The sequence below is a fragment of the Crocuta crocuta genome, unplaced genomic scaffold (genome assembly GCF_008692635.1).
Source record: "Crocuta crocuta isolate KB4526 unplaced genomic scaffold, BGI_CrCroc_1.0 scaffold168, whole genome shotgun sequence".
NCBI lineage: Eukaryota > Metazoa > Chordata > Mammalia > Carnivora > Hyaenidae > Crocuta > Crocuta crocuta.
In genome coordinates, this window is record NW_027532591.1 from 7,499,394 (window position 1) to 7,509,206 (window position 9,813).

General features: G+C 45.9%; 1 long non-coding RNA gene across 2 annotated transcripts; it reads left to right on the forward strand.

The window, feature by feature from the left end:
- The first annotated feature begins 932 nt into the window (after positions 1–932).
- On the forward strand, positions 933–6,232 carry LOC144244452 (uncharacterized). Of its 2 annotated transcripts, XR_013338949.1 has the most exons (6): positions 933–1,671; positions 1,980–2,157; positions 3,499–3,577; positions 4,458–4,550; positions 5,115–5,226; positions 5,979–6,232. It is a non-coding gene; the product is annotated as an uncharacterized LOC144244452 (long non-coding RNA). The 2 variants fall into 2 exon arrangements; XR_013338948.1 differs by having other exon boundaries at positions 1,980–3,577.
- Positions 6,233–9,813: the final 3,581 nt, after the last annotated feature.

Genomic DNA, 9,813 nt, shown 5'->3' on the forward strand with positions numbered 1-9,813 from the left:
GTAAACAGTGGTCCAGGTCTGAGCTCAAACTCAAGCAATTTTGTCATCTCTTTGGACCTGGGATGTTTAAGGCCCAGTGGGAGATTCAAATATTCATCATACAGGATCATCTGTACGTAAATATCCTGTGGCATGGCCCCTGAGACTCAGACTCGATGCTCAATAAATGCTTGCTGAATCTCAATTTGGATAAAGCAACTATGATGGTCATTTCTTCAGTGGCCACACTTTGACCCTCCACAAAATAGGTGCTCTTAGTAGTCTATCACGGAGACAAGGCACCTTAGGAAAAGGTAGTACATTTTTCTTGTTCGTTATCTGATTCCTCTATATATAGGCTTTATGCTAGCTGGACCAGGTCTTAGTCACCTCTGTGAACACCCTAGCTCATGTAACATGTAACTCACACAAGACATGAGGTAAGATCTTAGTGGATGAAAAGATCCCAAATGGAACAGACTTTTAAATTTGAAGACTTGCCTTTCTGGTCACATGGCCACAGCTGATTGGCCTAATCTGAGTCAGGTGTCCACCCTGGTATAATCAATTTCTCCAAGGAGTTTGGAGTTGGGACTTTGAGGTGGAGTTGGTTGGCTGTGGGAAACAAGTCAAAAGAGTCCTGTGAACTTTGGGGCTTGTTTCAATTACCATGGCTGTGAAAGAAATCACTTCAGTGGTATACAATGACCATCTATTATGCTCATAGATTTCTAGGGTCTGGAACTCACATAGAGCACAGTGAGACCAACTATATCTATACCACCACGTCTGGGGTCTTAGAAGATACAAAAGGTTGGGGGCTGAAATCCTCTCAAGCTTCTTTCATTCACATGTCTGGCTATTCCTGGACATCAGCTGGAGGCCTTGGTTACTTTCCACGTTGTCTCACCACATGGGCTATTTCGGGCCCCCTCGCAGCATGGTGACTAGGTTCTAAAAGTAAGCATGCCCAAAGGGAAACCCTGGGTGGAAGCCATATTGCCTTTATGACTTAGCCTTAGATGTCATTCAATGTCACTCATGATATGCATTCTATTTACTGAGGCTGTCATAAAGCCCTGCCCAGCTTCATCAGAGGGAGAGATAGACTGCCTTTTGAGCAGGGCTAGCAAGTTTATAGAAGGACATGATGGAATGAAAATATTGTGGTAGTTCATGTGGAAAACGTGGTCTGCCACAGGTGCTAAGGCAGCCATGCGGGGTGTCGCCACATGGGTTATATGCATGAAGAAGAATCAAAGATGGCTTTAGAGGGAAAGGGGCTGCTGAATAGAGCAGATAAACCAGGGAGTTAAGAAAACACCATTCGGCCAGAGAGTCAGGGTGTTGCAGGTTGGGTTCTCTAAAGGAGATCCTCAGAGTTTGGAGTACAAGGTGTTTATGAAGGAATAGCATCTGTGAAAGGAAGTGAGAGGAAGCAAGGTGAAAAGAAGCTGACCTGCGATAGAGGTCCAACCAAGCTTTAGTCAACACAATGGGTCCTGTGTTTACCTCTCAGTGTTGTCCCTTGTCAGTCTGAGTGACTGGGCCTTTATGTGCTGCCTAGTTTACTCATGGACTGTGGACCACTCCAGCAAGGCCATGACCTTGGAGGGGGCTGACCTCTATAGCTATGGCAGGCCCTCTGAGGAGTGGTGAGCTGGAAGCTGCCTGCTGACGGAATTCTCCTAGGTAACATGTCAAGTTTGTTCTAGAATGGAGGATCTGTGCCCTGCATCTCTGTTTGTCACAAGGGGGAGGGCTTTCCGGTTCCTGTGATCTGGTTTGTCTGTCCTCCAAGTGGGTTCAATAAAACATCCTTCCGTATTTATGATACACCACTCTTCATTGAGCTGGACTGATTTACACATCCTGCAACCCAATATACCAGCCTAAGGCTCTAGGTCTCACTTTCTCTACCTATAAAGCAAGGGGGTTGGATGGGTCTTCCTGTTTTGAAATCTGGTGATTCTTATCCACTTGTCCACTGCTTTTTACAGGGCCAGCTCTGTAGAAAGTGGAACACAGCTTACTTGTTGAGAGCTTCTTATCAGATACAGACCCAGACAGACACAGTCTGGCTTAGCTGTTCATGTGATTTATTCACCCTGTTCTGAAAAAAGCACCAGGTGATATCTGAGCTATGGCAGCAGCCAGCTGGCTCCCAACACATTCCAGGTATAAAAATAGTTCATAAGCAGCACCGAGTTCCAATAATTCTGACTTCAGTCTCTAGAAACCCCAAAATGGCCTGGAAAATGCTGGCAAACCCAGTTTCTGCCATGAGCCTCCAGGGTCTCTCTTTGCAAGGTACAGCAATGCTACTGGAAGCAGATCGCTGAGTGCACAAAGGACACTAATATTAGGCAATTCCGGCCATCAGACTCTTGCTCTTCTCCCAAAAGTCAGAGTAGCATAAATTTGGATGACACACAATATTGGGGTTGCACAAACCAGGATTTAATTTCTGTATCTGCTGTGTACTGACCATTAAACTCAGCCTTACTTAGTAGGTTTCCCTGCCCTAAAAGTATATCCAAAATCTATCTTACAGGCTTAGTGTGAACCCTGAAAAGATAATATAAAGCATTTAAGCACAATGCCAGGCATGTCCTTAATGAATATTATCAGCATCAAAGAAAAACAAACTCTCCATTATCCAGCCTCTGCTCTGTTCCAGGAACTGTGATAAGATAACAAAACTATCAATGTGTGCTTCTGACCTCAAGGAATTTTGGTATAGTAGGAAAAAAAAAGTACTGTTCTAATATAATATAAACTTTCATACTGCAGCTAAATGCCCTTGGACAAGTAATTTCACTTTGTGGGTCTTCACGTCCTATAAAGTGGAGAGAATTCTGCTCAATTTACAGACTCATGATGACTGGAGATGATGATGTATGATAAGGTGTCCAGCACGTAGTAAGAGATACACTATGACCTCCATTCTGGACTACTGGCCTTCACCATTCTGTGGGCTGCTGCTCACCAAAGATGATGGCCAAGCACTTCATTTGAAGCCTCGGGAATTTGCTAGCCTCTTCAGCCATTTGGCCTGCTTCAAACTTTATGGGACATATTAAGTCAGACGTTCAAAACACTAGAGGCCCAGGAGCCAGGAAACTCCAGGCTCAGGATGGTGCTTTGCCACTGCGAGTTTCACCATTCTAGTGTCCCCATTTCTTGGGGAGCGGGGAGGGACAAGGAGATTTGGAGCTAGGCAGCTGGCGCTTATGGTATGGACTCTGCTCTTCGTGTGTGAAATCTAACAGACGTGCCTCAGTTGGCCTCCGTTTCACTTGTGCCAAGGGTCTAGACTCTACCTCCTTCGTAGAGCATTGTGCCATTCAATGAGGTAGTGTATGTAACAGATTTAATCCCGTGTCTAGCTCAGGGATTCATAAGTGTTTGCTGTTAATTATTTTTATAACTCAACACGTAGGCAGCACATATTCAAGATGGAGCTGAGTTGAAGAAATTAGCGTTCAGTGAATTTACTCTGTTGTTTTCTATTTGCAGTCTGACTGCCTGACACACGGGAAGTGCTCCATGCCTGTTGGTCCTGTGGCCTTCCAGACAAATGTCACTTTCAATCCAGGTATCATGTGTGAAGACCATTTCTGTTTTCACATTTTTTAGTTTTTTTCTCCCCTGCCAAGGAGCTTGAATCTTTTCCCTGTGGATGAAAAGTATTTTTCCTGACCTTGAAACTTCAGGCAAAAGGTCCCCCGGGGAAAGTCATGAGGGAAGCGGGATGTGCACTTACTTGCCGAGATTGTCGACGGTCATGAGTCAGGCCAGGGGGCCCCAGGCTCATGCTTACTTGGCACCATTCCTCTGGGCTGCTCGTGACTTTGTGATCACCTTTGGTGATTCTCGTAGAAGGAACGAGTGAGTCTCTGGTGCGGACACACATATACATGCACGTGTGCAAGTTCGTAATGACTCACGTCTTCTCCTATGACAGCTGGTTCCCATGGAAAGCTGGATGGCTCCGGTGCACCTCTCAGTTTCCAAACTGACTATAGAGAGGCAGTAACTCACTGCTCAAAATGCAGCGAGTGGGGAAGCCATGGTCAGCTTGGCTACTACAAAGGATCTTGGAAGCTATGGGCCCAGAGACAAATCACATTTCTGGACTTTTGAGAGAACTATGAAACCCTCTAAATTTAGATTGGGCTCTCTTCTGGGATCAGTCAGCTCGGCAAGAGATGTCATTTGATTATGAAAACCTGACCTGAAATCCTGAGAGCCCATCAGCCTGTGCATTTGTGTGCTCCTGGCCAACAGAGATCATTTGACAGAGGCCTCCAGGTCAGTTGTAGAATTGTTTCCCAGCCCAGGCTCCTTCCAGTCCCCAACCTGCTGGAAATCACCCCCAAACGTGCTTGGAAAGGTGCTAATAATTTCCAAGGGTCTCCCAGGGGCTCTGTGGGCATTGTATACATTCTCTTGGTTAACCTAGTCCCCCTTTCCAGGAGACATTCATCAGGGACCTCACGGTAGCAGAGCCAGAAACTGAACCTCAGCGTGTCTGACTCCAGAATCTACACTCTTCCTACTACACCAGGGTGAATCCTCCACTAACCTTGGTTTTTCTTAACCAAGCCCACTTCTTTACACTCCACGAACCTCCAAGCACAGCTCACTGAAATGAAGGGAAATGGGGCAAAGCATGGGACATTAGGCAAAAGTCAGGGTTGGTTGGTTGTCTTTTACTAATAAGATTGGCTAGACCATCTCTTGGCTTTCCTCTTACTTGAATGGTTTAGAACCTTGGTTTTCAACATAGGCTATACATTCAAACTCCCTGGGGAAGTTTTCCAAAACACCAGTGTTCAGGCTTCTGTCTAGAGCTTTTGATTGAATTGGTCTGGACAAGAGCCCTGACCATTATTTTCTGACAGCTTTCCAGTGATTCTAGTGGGCAGGCAGGAGTGACGACAGCTATAGAACCTGACCCTTCCCACTCTTGCACGTTAATGGTCACAGTCATTGCCTAATTGCCCATGCCAGAAACATGAGGGGGCGACCCCTTGCTCCCACCCTACCACTGTCACACCTGATATACCACATCCCTGTACTTCCAATATTTGCTCCAATCTGCTCTGTTCTTTCTGTCCTGGTCTCTCCAGAGAAGTCACTGTCACTCTTCTACACAAGTGCAGAAGCCATGGAGGTGGGCCGGCCAGTTGTCCAAGCGTCCATATCCCTCTCTCCTTGTTCTTGCCTGAAACTTGATTTTGGGTAAGCACTCATCGCTCTCCCACATAGCTCAGGGACATTGCTACCCTCTGCATTTTAGAGGTCGGTCCTAATAGAGCTAGTCTGGGCATGAGACACCACCCAACTACTGGAGTAGATTTTTCTTCTTCCCTGCTGGATGTGAGCAATGAAGCATATAGACCAGATGGTCCTTGGCAGCCAATCCAGGCCTAAGAAGGGAAACAGCCTTAGGATGACATATATATCCAGATGATTATGCTATGGTTTGAGATACTATGAAGGGAAACAGCCTTAGGATGATATTTATGTCACTCTAAGGCCCTTATAGTATAAATTACGAGATTATATTACATAGTATATGTAACTATGTTATATATTATAGAAAGAGTACATTAGAACACATTAGACATAACAGTAAATATGCTCTAAGTAAGCTATGAATGAATGACCTCATTATCTGACTGGAATCAAGGCATCAGTGTACCCAAGAACAAAGATTGGCAAACTTTTTCTATAAATGGACAGTTTGTATAGAATTTAGGCTTTGTGAACCACACGGTCTCTGTTACAGACTCGCAGCTCTGTGGTTGTAGACCAAAGGTCATTGTAGATAATATGCAAATAAATGGGTAGAGCTGTGTTCCAATAAAACTTTATAAAAACACTCAGTGTGCCTAATATGGCGGTATTTGGCTGATCTATGATGTGGGGCGGGGGGCAGGGAAGGAAATGTTGGACAGGTAAGGAATGACAAATATTTGGCCTCTCTGCAGAACTGCGGTCTCCCATGACAGATGTCCCTAATCGATTATGAGCCTCTTTCAGGCTGAACCTGCATGTGCTCTCACACTCCTCACCCAAGCGCTATCAATCAGAGTCAGTACGCTGAGCACAAGCTCTTTGCCACCCCTGCCTAGACAGTGCTCTGTGGTTCCTCATAGAAGCCCTCTGGATGGCAGCTCACAGACCTGGGTTTTCTACTTGCGCTGTGTGGACATCATTCCAGACAATCTCTCCCTCTGGGTCTCGGATATATCTAATGTTGGGAGCTTTGCTGACAGGAACTTGAGAGATTAAGTAGGCAAAGCTTTCCTTAAAAGAAGAAAAATAAAAGCTGTCTGCTTTTATTCGGTGTTTGCTGTGTGGTCAATTAAGCAAGGGAAAATAATTTAAGCCAGTTGTGATAACATAGCTTTAGAACCTGGGCTCATATTTTTTCCTTCCCACCTTGCGGAGTTATTGAGGTCGGAGCACGGCTGTAGTGGCAGGAACGGCTGATGGGCTGAATCCCGTTCCAGATGCCACCTCTCCTCCCATTGTGCCACTTGTCAAGTTTTCCAAATATGCCCCCTTCACCTTCCATTTCTGTGTTATTTTCATTCTGAGGCTCCTGACAGGTTTAATTCCTCAGCTAAGCCCTCTCCCCGTCCAAATGTCGCCACCCTTGTCATACAATTTATTTTCCACACACACTGAAAATCAAGCTCGAACATTTTTCTCAACTGTGAACTCTTGAGACATAGCCTTTGGAGCGGCCATCCATCATGGTGGCAATACTATAGAGAGTGGACTCTTTATTTGTTTAGTACTTTCCATTCTAGATCAGATTTCGTCGAGGGCAGCCTGTGTCAGCAGAAAGATGCCCTTTCGTTGGGTATGTGTCCTTCCTGTCCATCAAGCATGAATCGGGAAAAGGAAGCAATCTGAAGCACCTACTACGTGCCAGCCACAGCGCTGAGTGGCTTTACATACCCAGTTAATCCTCCAAGTCATCCCGGGAGGGAGAGGTTAGTCCCCATTATGCCGATGAGGCAAGGGACTCCGAGAAGTTAAGAGGGTAGTTTGGTAGGTGTTTCCGGAATCCTGGTTGTAGGCCAGGTTTCCAGAGAATACGAACCAACAGTACAAGTATGCAAACATGTGCACATATATGTACACATGCATTCTCCTCTAGCATCCATCTTTCTATATCTGAGAGATTAATTTTAAAGAATTGGCTCATTCATTATAGAAGCTGGTAAGTGAAGTCTCCAGGGCCGGCTGGCAGCCTGTAAGTTCAGGGAAGGGTTGCTCAAATCCTTAGGGCAGGGCAACAGACTGGAGACTCAGGCAGCGTTCGTGTTACAGGCTTGAGGCAGAATGCTCTCTCCTCTGGGAAATTCAAATTTTGCCCTCAAGGCCTTTAACTACTTCGTTGGATGAGGCCCACTCACATGGAGGATAATCTGCTTTATTTCAAGTCAACTGGTGATAATGGTTCATCATATCTACACAAGAGCTTCATGGCAACATCTAGATTACTATTTGACCCAACATGTGTGCAGCCTCACCCAGCCCAGCTCAGTGCCACATAAAATTAACCACACTAGTCCATTACGGTCTCTATTTCTCATACTTCCTCAGGCTTGAACAAGTGCTGAAAGATATTTTTTTCAGCTTTCTTACATTCAGTTGCTAATGTAGAGTGTGCACAAGGCCAGCATAGGATGTGGAAATTGGGGGACTCCCGTTGAATGTGGCGGCATGTCGTCCACAGTGGACTTTCGGTCAAGTTTGTGGTTAGAATCTTGCTTTACTGGCTCTATTGTGCTCTTAGGATCTGGATGTCCCAAGATGGCTTTTGTGTCCCTCCATTGTAGGGCCTTTGCCTACTTCTGCACACGCAGTACTCCAGCCACTGACTTGTCATTTTTCCTAACAGATGCTCTGTTTACCTCTGTGCTTTCTCACACAGTTTTTCCACGAGTAACGCCAAGACGACCCCTTAGTATCCAGCGTAATTACCATGTTCTTGGGAGCCTTCCCAAGTCTGCAGGGAGGCTGTGACCCACAAGTGAATGTAACTGACCACAGGGCTTATCACACTGCCTGCCTGGTCAGCGATGAGCATCATGTGGGCATAGTTGATGCCTCATTTCCTTGGACCTCCAGGGTGTAGAGTCATGTCTGGCAGAAGGTGGACACTTAATAAATATTTGTTCAATATCGAGTGAAAGAGGAGAGTGCAATCTTTGATATTCTTGGTCCTTTCCTTAGCGTTTCAGAGTTTTTCTTCTTTCCCCTCAAATTACTGTCTGAACGTGAGTTCCTCCAAACACCCGTCATTATATCATAAATGTTCCTTCTGACGAACAATTAAAGAAGCCAAGAGGTGACCATCTTCTCTCAGGGGAATTCATGTCAGCCATACAATTTGCTCTTTTCTTAGAAGGAGGGTCTGGTGAGCTGGCCTGGACCCAGGTCATGAAGTTGGGGTGTAGTGATCAGATGGAAACAGAGTCATTGCCCCATGGACTTGTCCTGAAACCACTCCAGAGAGAGTGACAGGAAGATGACAGGTCCACAGGTTCAAAGTTCCTTCGAGGTGGTCTCAGTCCCATTTACTGCCCCCAGGAGCCTTCTCCCGAGTTTGATGTGGACACATTAGAAGCAGGCATGGAGACAGTGATGTATCTGTGTTTAGTCTGAGCTTGTCCAGCATCACTTAGGAGTGCAGCTGCCTCGAAATGAGAAGAAAGATGGGGTGTTAATCATGATGGCAGGCCAGTCCTTCCTCCTTCAGTCTATCCGCCAGGGCTCCAGGGCTCATTACCATGTTATTTCATTTTACTCTTCTTGAAAAAAAAAGACACAGAGGGCCTCCGCATTTGGAAACCTTGAGGAGTTCAAGTTCATTTATTTCAACATCTCCAGAATATCTACTTTTCAAATTTATTTAGAAATTATTTAAGGCCTGAGCTATGCACTGGGGATGCGATCATGCGTGAAGAGATATAAACCCTGCCCTCAGGGAACTTACAGTCCACTAAAGGAGATACCTATGCTGTGCCAACTCTGTGCACGGAGAATGCCCAAATGGACACTGCTCTGCACAAACCCCAACTTGGAGCAGAGCATAGTCTCCAGGCTTGGCTCTCTGCCAGGTCTTTACAGCTATCACCTGACTTCATCTTCACAACAGTCCTTTGAAGTGAAGGATGACCCTTTGATTATTCTGATCAGAGAGATGAGGAAACAGTGTAAGGTCCTTAGGAGACTTTGTAGAACAGCCTAAAGTCAGGAAACTGTGGATTTGATTCAGACTAAGCCTGACTGGCTATGAAGCCAAGGTAGTCACCCATCAACAGCACCCTAAGTGTTATCCAGAGGTGCATGCAAGACAGTGGGGGGAGGGTGCATTTGGGCCAGGCTTCAAAAAATATATAGGAATGCATCATGAGGAAAATGTGGACAGGTGCCATTCCTGGAATGTAGGGTGCTGCTGGGGTCATGAGATGGAGTGATGGAGGGAGGGGTAGGGAATGAGGCTGCCAAGGGGGAGTTAGAGCAGTTGTGAAGACAAGCCCTGACTGTTTCTTTAGGCAATAGAAGCCATTGGTTTTGTTTAAGGGATCGATCTGGTGGTACAAGAGGCAAGTAGGAAAGAACTGTAGAGACAGAGCACAGAACCGGCCAGTAGGGGGTGACAGAGAGTACATGGCTGGAAGATCAATAGGCTATTATAAGTGGTCTTGTAAACCAGGATTCTTTGTTGTGGGCCCACTGGATCAGTCCGTCAGCAGTGTTCCTTTGAGAAGTTGCTGATCAGTGGTTCCTTGCTGGCTGGTT